Raw genomic sequence first — 15199 nt, 5'->3', positions numbered from 1 at the left:
TTATCAACTTTCTGTGAATTGTCTTTCTCCCCTTTGAAGTCCCAGATCCCTATCTCCTTCTCCTTAGCTCAGAATGGTACATCAGCCATATTTGCCTGATTGCCTATGAATCTTATATTCTTATGTGGCCCCTATGCACACATAATTAAATTTGTTTTTTTTCCTGCTAATCTGTCTTGTGTTAATTCGATTGTTGGACTAGGCAAAAAACAAATAAGGGTAGAAGGAAAATTTTTTTCTCCTCCACAGTTGGTGTAGTTGGCAGGATAAATTTTATTGGCTTGACACTGCTCCTCTGAGGCTGCTACAGCTGAGAGATCTTGGGACCTCGGGCAAGTACTGACAAAAGGTAAGAACTTTCACCACGTCTCCTGGATCTCTGCCTGCACGATCAGATGGAAACAAGAGTAATGAATTTTTCTCCTTTCTAAATTTAGATTAGCTAAAGAGAATAGTTGGGGAACTAATCCCTTCAGTATACAGATTCTGGTAAAGATTCGTTATAAGTACTCTTAGTTTTTATTGATCTTTTTCCTCCAGAGATTGACACTGTTTTTGTCTCTGTCTCTTGTGCCATTTGTCATAAGGAGGAAAAATCACAGGGCAGTACACAGGCATAGGTCCTATAAGCCTACTGTTCAAGCCAGCCTTAAAGACTGCTGAGTTCATGGTTCAAAACAGACCAGCATCTGTTTAGATAAACTTTGTGTGGGTTAATGTGCACATAAGGTAAATGCTGTTGCTAAGAGACTTCTTAGAAGCCAAGAACACAGAATTGATGAGCACGGGTCGAGTATATAAGAGCTGTTAGAGCACTCATTACCTAACTCAAAGCTTCCTGTGTTAGGATAAGGCCATGAAAAGGGTTAAATTGATGCTAGGTCACCTGCCAACCTCAAGAAAATTTTCATGAAACGAAGCACTCTAAAAGCACCACACAATCCCCAATCTGGTGGTATTTCCTTCCTAAGTATTACTTTGGCCCCTCTAAAACCAAAGATTAGCTAAAGCAGCTAATATTCATATAAGGAAAAAACAGATAAGGTTCTTCTTTTGTCTTGTTCTGTCTTGAGAGCTTGGCTTTGAGACCCATGAGAATATTCTCTAAGGGCTCTGCCATACAGAAAGCACACGTACCAGCGTGCCTTTGGCAGCTACTGGAATAGACTGGGATTCTGAGTAGCTATAGCTGGTTGGCCCAATTATTTCCGTAAAAGGCCATATAGAAAGTAATTTGGGCTTTGAGGGCCATATGGTCTCATTACAGTCACTCAACTTTGCCACAGAAGCAGCTACAGACAATAAACAAATGGCTAGGCATGGCTGTGTTCCAAACATCTTTACTTACAAAAAAGGCCCTGGGCCAGATTTGGCCCATGGGCCACAGTTTGCCAATCCATGGTCTAGAGTACAGGGGCTACCTGTACTCTAGACCATGGATTCGGAAGGACCCATTCTCTGATTTGCTATAAGATGACTGAACATATTATCCATCCTGAAAGGTGGAGTCCTCACCCAGCCTCACCTCTCACCCTGTGGCAGCAAGCAGCCGATTCCCAGTAATACCACTGCCGACCTCATCAGATACACTCTTTTTCTTGAGGTCAGATGGTTATGTCTCAATATAGAAGTTTTCCAAAATGTGGTTTTCTTTTGGTGCAAAGAAATCAAATTAAAAGGGTTTAAAAGTATTACGTTTGGGGAGAGTTAAAAAAAAAATCAGCCTTGCTTTTCAGTAAACACAGTTGTGTGAATGCAGCAGGCTTTAGCATATTAACAGACTAGCATGCCTCAAATTCTGAAGAACTTCTGAGCCAATTACTACACAATGATTAAGTATGTTGGACTGTAGTTCTCTAACTGGACAATTATGCTCTGCAGACCTGCTCAGTCTTGCAAGAAGGAGTAGTGCATTTATTATTCAACTGTGAGTTAAGACTAAATGCTCCATTTCAAAACTCAATTTCTCCATCCAATATTTTCACAAAAATCTGAACACTAGAGTTAAACAGTTATTGCATTATATTCTTCTCTTTCATTTTTCCTGTTACAAGCAGAAAAGAGGCTATCCACACTGGGCAAGCAACAGGAAAGGAGATTTAGGATTTGGTTTTGTAAAGGTGTCAGAGCCAAGCAGTTCTATGTCCTCTGCTCACTCAAGAAAATGTGAAGAAAATAAAAATGATGTAAACCAAGTGTTTATTATGGGCATTTATTGAGCAATTCTCATGCGTGAGATACTGTGGTCAAGCCTTCACAAAGATCATCTCCCTTAATTTCAATGCAGGGTAATGAAGAGAGAAGCAAACACTGAGATGAAGAAACTGAGGCAAATGAGGTCAAAGGTCATGCAGATAGTAGAGGGAGTATGTGGATTTAAACCTTTGGATACCAGAACCCCTAGTCTTAGCTATTACTTTACATTAATCCAAATTATGCAAAACTCAAAAACTGTGCCAGAAGGTTTACACTGCCCTCTCCAACCTTTGCTAAAAGCAGAAGCCTCAGCTGTCTCTTCTTCCCACATGCAAGGCTGGGTTTAGTGTCCTGTATTGCCAAAATGCCCTGTACTTGACCTCATCCTGCTGTATTAGAAACTGTACTATTTACCTCCCTGTCTTCTTAACTAAAGTACAAACAAGGATTCTCAGCCTCTGCACCACAGACATTTGAGGCCATGGAGTCCTTGGTTGCAGGAGCCTATCCTGTAAGCTGTAGAATGTTTAACAGCCTACCTGGCCTCCACCTGCTAGATGTGTTACAAACCCCACCCCTACTCCAACCCTGAGGGTGGAGGACTGGGCAAAATTGCTCCTGATTGGGAACCACTGCTACCAAACTCCTTGAGGACAGGGTTTCTGTCCATGTCATTGTTTATCTACCACTTGATACAAAGCCTGGAACACAGGAGGTGCTCATCAAACACTTAACTGCATAATGTCTTTCTCTAGCTATATAACTAAGAATATTGCTACTGTTGGTTAGATGGCTGTAGGGACCCAGAACAAAATGTGAGTCTAAAACTTCTATCTGCCATTTTTTTAGATGTTTGGTTTCCACGACAGCTACGGTCATCTTTACCCCTCCATATTTTGTCCATGATAAATTGTTGATTTATCCCCTATTTCTCAGACCTGTCCATTCTCCTTTCCAATTCTTTCATACTAACCCAACCAAGCACCTCTGTCTTTTGTGTGAACTATAGAATAAGCCTCCTGGCTTCCATTCCAGTATCCTCCCCCATCTGTTCTTCCTAAGACACCAAAGAGTTCTTCCAATACTCAAATCTATTCATTCCACTCTCTTCAATGGCTTTACAGTGCTTCTACAATAAGACCCCTTAACATGACCAGTGGTCTGCTCTGGCCAACCTCACAGCCTCCTCTCAAGAATGAAGGTGCAGTTCCTTTAGGCTATGACCCCACCTGCCCCCTGGCCTTTGCTTATGTTGTTTCACATGCGTAGAACACTATTTCCCCCTCCCTTTGCCTGTCTTCTCAGTAGACTCAGTCTCAGTGTTGCTTCTCCCTGATCTGGAGCAGGTACCTTCACCAAAGGTCACTGTGGAACCAAGTTTCATTATTTCCTAGCATTTACCCACATGTCCACTGACCACAAAAGAAGGCAGGTGCCTTGTCTACTTTTGTTCACCATTATAATCCCAGTGCCTGGCTCATGGTGGGTGTTCAATGAATGTTTGTTGAGTACACCTGCATAATTAGTAACTTAACAGAGAGAAACTATTTGTGAATACAGAGCTTTTGCAGATGACATGCACTGAAGGAAAGTGATTAAGTGTATGAATTATTGAGTTCAAATTCCACCTCTGCCACTTAATTGCTGTGAGACCTTAGATAAAATACTTGACCTCTCTGTCCCTGTTTCCTCATTAAGTGGGAAAAAGAGTACTTACCCTCAGAGTATCCTTGTAGATAAAGTATATTAGAGGACGTAGTCTTCAAATAGTGTCTGGGACATAAAAAGAGCTATATAAGAATTTCCTGCTATGATTATTATGATTTTTAGTAGTAGTAGTAGTAGTAGCAGTTTTATTTATGTTTGATGGCTAAGGTAATGGTGATTTTTTTTCTGATCTCAGCACAGATGACACCAGCAGCCACGGTGAGTTCTTCCAAGTTCCAGATGAAGAGATTCACTTCCTATTCTACAGATCCCATGCCACCCCCAAGGTCCTCTTCAGGTGGGCTGAAAGCAGCTTTACAAATGGTCCGAAGAACCAACTCCTGAGTTCATGATGACAGCACTGCTCCTTCATTAGTTCTGCTCCTCTGGAGCTAACTGGAGGGCGCTGAGGGATTATCAGCACCTTGGCCAATAGGCTAATAAAAGACTGGATTTGTTTGCAGTGCAATTAAAACCCAGCCTCCCTGGAGAGCTAATTCACGCTGTGGACCTTTTCTACTCAGAGACTAGGGAAACACAAATCAAAGTTATTTCCAGTCTCTTCTTCATTCGACAGACACTTCCTGAAAAACCTTAAGTGCCAGGGACTGTGTTAGGGGCTGAGAATGGCAGCCACTACTTGTTAGAGGAGCCTGAGTTGTGGATCACATTGTGATGAGCAGCTTTTACTAATCTCCTGTATATTTATGAGTGCTCACCATGTTATTATGGGGCTGCTTTTCTGATAGCATATTTCAGGAAAAGGCAAATGAGGCCTTTTATTCATTGCATTTGTGTGCAGAATCACCATTCTCAAAGCATAACTCTGATTCCAAACACAACCACAGGTCAAATTCCATCATGAAAAACTCCTAATATATATGAAGGGCTAGGATTTTGTTGCCTGCAATGAGCAGGCCATTATTTGGCTGAGATTTGGAAATCCCATTGCCATATAAAGATTCTGTTGTGTTGAGATTTATTGTAATGGGATTTGGCCTACAACTTAACTGAGAATTAGCAAAGGGCCACTTTTATTTCCTGAATCTTAGTGCCAGAGAGTACTGGCACCGGAACCAGCTTTCTCCTAATGAGGCAATTAATACCGCAGCATGGTCCGCCTGAAGCACATTTTACTGCTTTGCTCATCAGAAGGTACGATGAGTAATAAAATATCACAAGGCAGCCTGATAAACATTAAAGTAAAGGGGAGAGAGGCTGTTGACAAGAGATCATTTTCATTCTCCTTTTATGTAATGAAAAAGGGTAGATCACGATTCAAGACACCTTTTAAAAAGTGTTATACACACCCAGGTTCTCCTTGTATTGCACTGCTTTCAATCATACTTTCATTTAACCCAGCTAGAAGAACATGTATGCTATAGTTAAAGATGCTGAGTCCTTCAGGTAACAAATCCAAAACAGCACCTGAAAAACTAGGCTTTCAAATACCAAGAAGAGTTTTAGCCATTTAGGTTAGTACCTGGTATAAATGTTATGAGTTGAGATAAAATAAAACATCTACTTGTCAATCTACAAGATGTCTAAGAAGTCTGGACATGCAGGGACAAATAATGTGTTCACTGTCTTCTTTTCAGGTTAACAATTGGCCTCATTGCCTTAAATTTAGAGGTATTTCATCTAAAAAGGTGCCAAGAGGGTACAGAAAAGTATATCTGAAAATAAAATTAACACAGAGTTTAAAATTAGTTTATCTTGTTTCCCACTGTTTCAGACATTCTGCATGATTTAGGACCTTGAAACTAAAGGACACACACAAAAAAATGAACCATAAAAAAATGTTCCCAACACTAGCATGAAAAAGAAATATAAACTCTAAAGATGTGAAAATGAATAAGCTACTCTAGTTATCAAGATTTTAAACACATATATTTTTGTGCTAGTGTCTTAAATTTGAGGTAATAAATCCACTGCAAGGGAGTTATCTGATCAACTGACTTATATATACAAAGATATGTGCCTGATATGCCCTGTATCATTATTTGTAGCAATGAAAACTTGCAAAAAACCTAAATTCTCAACAAAAATCAGGATTCATCCATATGAAGGTAATACTACCCAGTCATGATAATGTGACTCACAGAAAAATGTTTCTTAAAGCATCTGTAGGATATGCTGGCTATAAATATCTTCTTGATGGTCTTAACTAGTAAAATAAAATTAATTAAATCACTTCTTGACTTCTTGAGTCCTCCTGCACAAATGCCTTACAATCCTAGAGATTTCCACTTCAGTCTTAACTAGAGCTTCACAGTACTGATAAAAGATTTTCCAAAATTTCTGTTCATAAATCACAACCAGATTGCCTAGAGAAAAAACTCCAGAATAACAGAGTAAGGTCCTCCAAAACTCTATTCCTTCATAAAAGCGACAAGAACACTGGCAAAAAAAAAAAAAAAAAAAGTAAAATTAACTTTTTTCTGGACTCTGAGAATTAACCAAAGGCTTGCAACAACCAGAGGAACATTTTACACACACACACACACACACACACACACACACACACACACAAACTGCTGAATCTTGGAAAGAATAGAAAACTTTATAGCATTTTAACTTATATTATTCCCATCTTCCTTTCCTTTCTGCAGTAGCCCTGAAAACAGGAGTCTCGCAATAATGGTAACTGTTAAAAACAGTAACCTATTAGCCAATGGAGGCAGGCAGAATGGGCTTGCATCTCGCCCCCTCCCCCTGCACCCTCCTCTCTCCCCCGCCCCGTCTCATCCCCAGAGACCTGCCAATATTTGATCAGTCTCGAAGTTCCCTGGAAAAGCCCAATTAACAGGACTTGTTTTTAGTTGACCTGAATCAGAGGTGGCTCTATGGAAAAAGTCCTATTATTAGGTGTTCGTTGAAAACATTTAGCAGCAATTGTTTCACTTTGTAGATGCCTAATACCATTTGGGGAAACAATAGACTTGCCAAAGGAAAGAAGGAAGGAAGGAAGGAAGGAAGGAAGGAAGGAAGGAAGGAAGGAAGGAAGGAAGGAAGGAAGAAAAAGAAAATCTATAGAATGAAATGTAGGGGGCTTTTCAAAGCTCCAATATAGTCCCAGGCTCTAGAAATTCACAGGCATTGTGAAGGTCTGTGCACATGCCCACGAAAGACAAGACGGTTCTCTCGCCTCTAGTTGACCATGAAGTTCTGCGCAAACAGGAAGTGAAAGCTAATGCAGAGTTGCGAGCTGTCTGAGTGTTGAAGGTGTACACTAACACACATAAAGCCAGTTGGCAAAGGGGAGACTTACTTGTCCTATGTATTTAAGAACGTATCTGTCCAATTATTAGCTGGTCACTAAGGCAACTGAACAGAAACATCAGTGGATACACATAACAAAGAATATAGACATTATAGAATTCCTCCAAGAAAGTCACTAAACAAATAGAAAATAGTACAACAACAAACGTTTGGGGTGAGGGGGCAGATATGGTTTCCAGAGTTACAACATTATTATTTCAAACGTCCAGATTCCATTCCAAATTATGATATAAAAGAGAAGCAGGAAGGTATGGCTCATATACAGGTAAAAAAGCATTTGGCATAAACTGCACCAGAGGAAACCCAAATATTGGATTTACTAAAGACTTTAAATCTACTATTATAAATATGTACAAAGAACTAAAGGAAAACATGTCTAAACATGTAGAAAGTGTAAAGGATGAAAACAATGTCTGCTAAGTAGAGAATATCAATAAAAAATAAACTGTAAAGAAACAAAAACAAAACACCCGAATTGAAATTCTTGATTTGGAAATCACAATAACTAAAATAAAAATTTCACTAGAGAGATTAAAGAACAACTTTGAGCTGGCAGAAGAAATAATCAGTGAGCCTGAAGAGAAACTAATTGAGATTACCTAGTCTAAGGAATAAGTAGAAAAAAAGAATGTGGAAAAATGACAAGCTTCAGAGATCTGTAGGACACCATCAAGTGTACCAAAATATGCATAATAGGAATCCCGGAAGGAGAGGCAAGAAATAATGGTCAAAAACTTCTGAAATTTGATAGAGAACATTAAGTTACACATCAAGAAGCTTCACAAATTCCAAACAGGGTCAACTCAAAAATATCTATTCCTAGGCACAACATAATCAAACTGTCAAAAGTCATAGATAAGGGGAGAAGCTTAAAAGCAGCAAGAGAAAAGTGACTCATATTACACAAGGGATCCTCAGTAATATTGAGAACTAATTTCTCAGTAGAAACCATGAAGGCCAAAAAATAATGGGATGGCATATCCAAAGTGCTGAAAGAAAAAGACTGTCAGCCAAGATCCATCAAACTATCTTTCAAAAACAAAGGAGAAATTAAGGCATTCTGAGACAAACAAATATTGAGAGCATCTGTGGCTAGCAGGCCTGCTCTGCAAGAAATACTAAAGGGATTCCTTCAGGCCAATAGTCACATGGAAAAAATTAAGTTAGACCCTTTCCTTATACCATATATAAAAATTAACTCAAAATGAATCAAAGATCTAAATTTAAGAGCTAGAACTATAAAACTCTTAGAAAAATCATAAGAATAAATGTTAAATTAGACAATAGTTTCTTAGATATAAAACCAAAAGCACAAGTAACAAAAGGAAAAAACAGGTAAACTGGATTTTATCAAAATTTAAAGCTTTTGTTCTTCAAAGGACTGTATCAAGAAAGCAATTAATAACTCATGGAATGAGAGAAAATTTTTGTAAAGCATATTTCTAATAAGGGACTTGAATCCAGAATAAAGAATTCTTACAACTCAACAGTATAATGATAAACAGTCCAAGTAAAAAATGACCTAGGATTTTAATAGATATTTCTGTCATGAAGATATGCAAATAGCCAAATAAGCATAGGAAAAGATGCTCAATATCATTTGTCATTAGAAAATACAAATCGAATCCACAGTGAAACACAACTTCAAAAACACTAAGATATCTATAATAAGACACAAATGTTATCAAAGATGTAGAAACCTTGGAACCCTCTAAGTTAAACAGAGTCATCAAGTGACACAGCGTTTCCACTCCTAAGCATACACCTAAGAGAAATGAAAATGTATTACACGAAAAAAGCTTGTACATGAAATCAGCTTGTACACAAATATTCATAGCAGCATATTCCTAACAGCCAAAAAGTGGAAGCAATCCAAATGCCCATCGACTGACAAATGGAAAAACAAAGCGTGGTAAATTTATACAATGGATTATTACTCAACAATAAAAAGGAATGAAATACTGATACATCATACAACATAGCTGAACTTTGAAACATTAGGCTAAATAAAATAAGCCAGCCATAAAAAAATACACAGATTGCATGACTCCATTTATATAAAATGGCCAGAACAGGCAAATCTAGAGGCAGGAAGCAGATTAGCGATTAACAGGGGGTGGAGCAATGGGGAATGACTGTTAATGAGCACAGACAGGATTTCTTTTGGGGCGATGAAAATATTTTGAAATTAGGTAGTGGTGTTAGTTTCATAACTCTGTGATTATACTAGAACCCACTAAATTGTTCATTTTTAAAGGGAAACTTTATATGTGAATCATAGGATCTATAAAGCTGCTTTTTTTTTCAGCTGATAGGAATGAGGGAAAAAAAACAGATTGCCAGAATTTTGGAGCCAGACTATAGATTAAATCTCAGCTATGACATTTATTAACTGTGTGACCCTTGCAAATTATTTAACCTCTCTGTGCTCCAGTAGCCGCATAATGGTAGTATCTACTTGAAGAGATTGTTGTGAGGATTAAATAAATTAGTAATTGTTATTTGGAGAGGGGATTCAGACTTCCTCATGAAGAAGAAAGGAGGGAAAAATAATGGAGCGGGTATGTCTAAAATCAGAGGAGAATAAAGTTGAAGATATAACCCATCGGTGCCCCTATTCTTTGCGCCTAGGGAAATGAGGGGTGAGAAAGAACGATCCCTTTGAAGTCATCATGGCAAAGATGACAAATACAAGAGAGGACAGCTGAATTAGTAAACACCACTGATGTGTAGATATGTTACCCACATGTCTATGAGAGACTTCCCTTAAAAAAAAACATGACACCCAGAATCAGTAATGGAAAACTGGATGACTGGACCTTTCCAGGGATGTTGATTGGTTGGGACTGTGGGCAAAGCAATATGGAGTCAGAGAAGATGATTATGCTCAGAAATGTCAGCAAAAAACTGGCAATGGGGTTTTAGTCTAGAAGAAAGGAAGAATGTGCTGCTGCTAATGGAGTCAAGAATAAAACAAATTTTGCCAAAAGAGATACTCTGAAATAAAGTTTAGCTACACAGTAAGAAGAAAAATTAGGATTCTTTAACCTAGAAATGAGAAAAATAAATGATGACATGTGTTAATTGCTCATTGATTTTATTTATTTATTTCAACATTTTCCTTCTAAACTTTTTTTCTCCCGTACTTTACTGCTTGCTGTCAGATTCTCTTATTGGAAACTTATTTTATTACTCAGCCTCATAAGGTGATGTAAATTTTAGTGCAGGTGATCTGTTTGAAATAGCACATTGAGGAGAAGTACTTAATAAAAATTTTTTAAAAACTCATGAATTTAGCTAGCACTTTTCTCCAAAACCAAAAGTAGTTTAACACAATTTATCCCATAAATTCCCTTAGGCAGCATTTGCTGCACCATCATGTGCAGATCTAATATTCCTTGGGAAAAAAAGCAATCTCTAGTCAAAAATCATTACAAACTATTTCTCTTTTTATGTATTTACAATATTAGCATATTAAAGGCTCTGAAAAGTCCTGTGGTGAGGAAGACATATTTGTTTAACCCAAACTTTCCCAAATTTTTTTGAACATAGAATCCTCTTTCCAGAGAAACATTTCTAACACGATTCAAAAACAGGGTCCTATGTAGCACACTCTGTGAAAAGGCAGCGTTATTTATAGTGAACAGATGGGCTACTAGAATCCCAAAGAGAGGAAGCAACTTCATACAGGTGAGTAAGGAAAAGATCTCATGGAGACATCCTGCTGTGTTCCCTGTTGTCCTGCCAACTAAGTGAATTTTCCCAGGAACCACTCATGTGAAACGTACTGCATATAGCTAACCACCAGACAAGGGATTTACAAAGGCATTTCCCTTGATAACATCAAAGCAGGCATGTGTAAGAGATGGCCAAGACATCTCAGCATGTCGAGGTGTAAACAAGAGATGGCATCACTTTACCAACCTCAGTGTTCACCTCTGTTGTGTCAAACACCTTTTTCCTGTTGGTGGAAGTCTCTCCACAAACACCTTAATCCAATTCTATAATTTTTTAGTAACTTCCAATGACTGAGAGTATCTTTTTCTGGTTGTCTAAGGCTAAGTCCTGTTCTTGTAGAACATATACTTTGTATTTAGATCAGTATTCTTTCCCCAACCCCATCAAAATAGGCAGCCAAAACCTTGCCATGAAGAAAATATGGTCTGCCTTCACATGCACTCCTTTCCTGAGCTTTGTGCTCTGGTGTTTGGGACAAGGAAGATAATAAGAAAGATGAAATATGCATCTTTCTTGGCCCCTGTGGCAGATTAGATGATGATTTACAAACATTCATTCTCTTCAGTATACCTCCTCAGGAGTATCTTCCTTTACTTCTTTGATATTGGGCTTGGTCATGAGACTTACTTTGGCCAACAGGATGTTAGCGGCCTGACATAAACAGTCTTAGAGCATGCACTAAGTAGTGGGGCTTACTATCTTGCACTTCATTCACTGCCATGAGATTGCTGCTGCTCCTTTGGGGTGGGTACCAAATTAAACACATGAGCGCATATCTGAGGCCAACCGCAGTGAACAAGCATAGCTCACACCTCAAAGTACGACACCAGCCCATCCTGGAGAAGGTGGTATGAGCAAGAGGAAATGATTGTTGTTACAGGCTTCTTCATTTAAGAGTGGAATGCTATGTAGTACTATTGTAGGAAAAGCTAACAATACAGTTTAGTTACACACAGAACATGCAAAGGTAAAACTGTCCCTTTATGTTCATTTGGTATGAGGCTCCTAGCTGCCCTAGTCACTGGCGGTCCTCTTGAGAGAATTTAGTCAGTGTCCGGGCTGACTCCCAGTTGGTGGCCTCTGGCCACATTCCTCTAATATATGTGCCATCCGTCCTATGCATCATTCCCTTACAGATCTAAAGCCTCATCTCATCTACTCACTTTGTCCTCCAACTACAATGCCAGCAGGCATGATGTGGGGAAAATGTCTATACTTCTGCAGAACTAGAGGGTAACCTGGCCATCCCTCGATTCCACCTCTCCTGTCTTTTCGCTGTGTCTTTCTGTTAAGGCTACATCAGGTAATAAGCTACTGCAATAGCTCTGCAACCTGCAGACCAGAGATCACCAGGCCCCGACTTGACTGGAGGGTAGGGAGGGGATGACTAGTAGCTAGGACATGTCTAGACTTTACACACACCACTCTCTCGGATCATCCCTCCTTGGCTTTGAGAAGATGCAGTGCCATATGACTGTAATTCATTTAAAATAAATCTGCATAATCAGGGTGACATGACCTAAGTGTGAGTTAATTTTGCCTTAATTTTAGGGGTTATCAGCTAATGTGCTACTAAGAACACACAAACTTGGAGAGAACAGTTAGCACCACATTTGAAGGAGCCATAATCCAGGGTCAGCTACCATATGTATACTTCTTTCAGCTGAACTTAATCAACAACCAGCAATTGTTAATTAGATTAGGGATGCCAAAACAGGTTCTTACTGGTGAAACTAATGACTTGCTATTTAGTATTACGGCTGTTAGAAACAGGGTCTCACTGGTGAAATCCAAGGTATTTAGGATGTGTGGAGTGGATAAATATTCTGGATACATTTCTCACCTTTGTACGAATTGAAAATAAGAATCCCCTTGGGCCTGTTCCCCTTATGCCGGTGACCCTGACCTACAAGCAGTCACTGGTTTAGGAGACTTTTCTAACTGAAGATTCTTAACTGGAAGAGAAAAAATCATGCTTCTGTGATGCTGGGTTGGCCTTAAATAAACCTTTCATACCGAGTATGGTAGAAGCATCTAGAACAATGGTTCTCAATCTTGGCTGAACGTGAGCATTGCACGGGGAACTTTTAGAATCCCAATAGCCAGGCCTCACCCAGGTAAATGGTGTGGGGGTAAGGGAGGACCATTACCAATACTTTTGAAAGTTCCCCCGATGATTCTAGAGCGTTACGACACCACTGGACAGCGTAGCGTGCTGGGACTGTACCGGGCTTGCAGGATGGGTTTATGAGCTGTTTTGAGCCTGCTCTGCTAATGAATATTCATTTAGTAAATGTCTGCGTATGTGGGAGAATTTGGTCTGAAGCCCACTTTCATCAAAATCAAAGCAAGGTTACAGAAGAATAGCTAACACTTACCAACTCGAACTCCTTTGGCAGCTTCCAAATGGATCTAGAGAGAACGAATTTTCATCTTTGGTCAGCTCATAACTAGGGGACTACCCCCGCCCCCCTTCCCCTAACTTTTCTTATAGGAAGGGATGGGAGAAGTTTTTGGTAAACAGTCTTTACCCTAAGATGACAATCTTTCTCTTCCCAGTTTGTCTTTTATATCAATTTGGGATGAGGGTGAAGCCAGAAAGCCCCAATCTACTGAACTTAGAGCCCTTTGACAAGACCTGGATGTCCCCTTGTGCCCTCTGTCCTCACCGCGTCTCTGCCAAAATTCTGGAATAGGGGGTAACTTCTACTAGGTCCCAAATATCAGTCTACAATAAACATATAAACAAGTGGGCAACAAGTGGGCACATACAGGTATGAAATTAGGGAACAAAGCCAATTATCTCAGAAAATGCCCTGAAGCATTTAAACTCATTGGTAAAATGATAGAAGAAAGCTAGAAGTGATACCCCTAGTCTTTCCTACCCAGTCTCTTATCAAGGATGAGATTGCTGAACATGGGGCTAACCTCCGCACTAAGCAAACCTTCTCGCCCTGGGAAATAGCCTGTTATTACCACTTCAAGGGCTTACCCACTTTAATAACAGGCATCTATCAGAAGAGGGTCGCGAAATAAACAGGCAGTTACAAATAGGATGGGCTACATTTACAGAAAAGGAGAACAAGAGATGAGATTAAATTTCTGTGCTTTTAATTTTGCATGTCACTCTCACCAACTGAAATAGTTTACTGTGTCCTTTTTCCACCCACAGCTTGCTTGCTGAGTTCTCCTAGCAGAGATCGTGGTCGACAAGAACACCATGTGAATTAGAAACGCAGAAAAGACTCTCATGTTTCTCTTCTTCAAAGAAAAAATATATAATTATTATTACGGACCATATTGTGCCCCCCATGCCCCAATTCTCAAATTGAAATCTTAACCCCCACTTTGACTGTATTTGGAAACAGGGCCTATAAGAAGATAATGAAGGTTAAGTAAGGTTGTAAGGGTGGGGTCTTAATCTTACAGGACTGATATCTTTATAAGAAGAGAAACAGACCGCAGATCTCTCTCCGCATGCAGAGAGGAAAGGCCAGGTGAGGACACAGCAAGAAGGTGGCTGTCTGCAAGCCAAGAAAAGAAGTTTCCCCAGAAACTAACCCTGCTAGCACCTTGATCTTGAACTTTCTGCCTCTAGAACTGAGAAAATGAACGTGTTGTTTATGTCACCCAGTCTATGACATTTTGTTATGGCAGCCTGAACTGATGAATGCAATGATTTGAAAGCACTTCTAAGTAATAAAGTGGTCTCCATTTTATCAGGTGGAGTTCTACTAACTACAGTGTGGAGGTGCTGTCTCTATCCAAATGGGGGAGGGGGAGGAAACTTAAATAAAAAGCTCCTACTATGTGCCGTGAAAGAGCAAGTTGTGAATGAGAAGTCCAAGCCAGTTAGTTCTTTCTGCTGGCCATTCAAGGCTTAGAGTGAAAGCAGAGCTCAAGGCAATGCACGTAGCAGAGTTTTAAGCATCAAACCAAAAAACCTGGAGATAAAAGCTTCCAACTGGTTGTAGAAATGCCAATTTCTTCCACTTTTTGCACTGGAGCAAGTGATCATGACAACGTCTGAGAAGGAAATTTCGATGTGTGCATGTTTGGGTTGGAAAAGGGAACTTTGGAGAAAACAACCCCTGAAAATTTCAAAGCAAAATCATCAAATAAAGACTAATTCGGAGTGAGCTGTTTTGACTCTTGAAATAAATGTAACAATATCTGAATTCATGAAGCTTGGTTAACAGTTAAATAGGCTTCACTAAATACAAGTTACATTTTTCCTTCTCTCTTTAAACAAAAGCATCACAGCAGTTAATAATAA

General features: G+C 39.4%; 1 protein-coding gene across 3 annotated transcripts in view; it reads right to left on the bottom strand.

The window, feature by feature from the left end:
- The window catches only part of PRICKLE2 (prickle planar cell polarity protein 2), a 319733-nt gene that overhangs the window by 170477 nt on the left and 134057 nt on the right, over positions 1-15199 (bottom strand). The gene's annotated exons all lie outside the window — the stretch shown is intronic.

Source organism: Rousettus aegyptiacus, unplaced genomic scaffold (assembly GCF_014176215.1).
Source record: "Rousettus aegyptiacus isolate mRouAeg1 unplaced genomic scaffold, mRouAeg1.p scaffold_m13_p_4, whole genome shotgun sequence".
Classification (NCBI taxonomy): domain Eukaryota; kingdom Metazoa; phylum Chordata; class Mammalia; order Chiroptera; family Pteropodidae; genus Rousettus; species Rousettus aegyptiacus.
The sequence above is the reverse complement of the archived record's forward strand: the minus strand, read 5'-3'. Positions and strand labels throughout refer to the sequence as shown.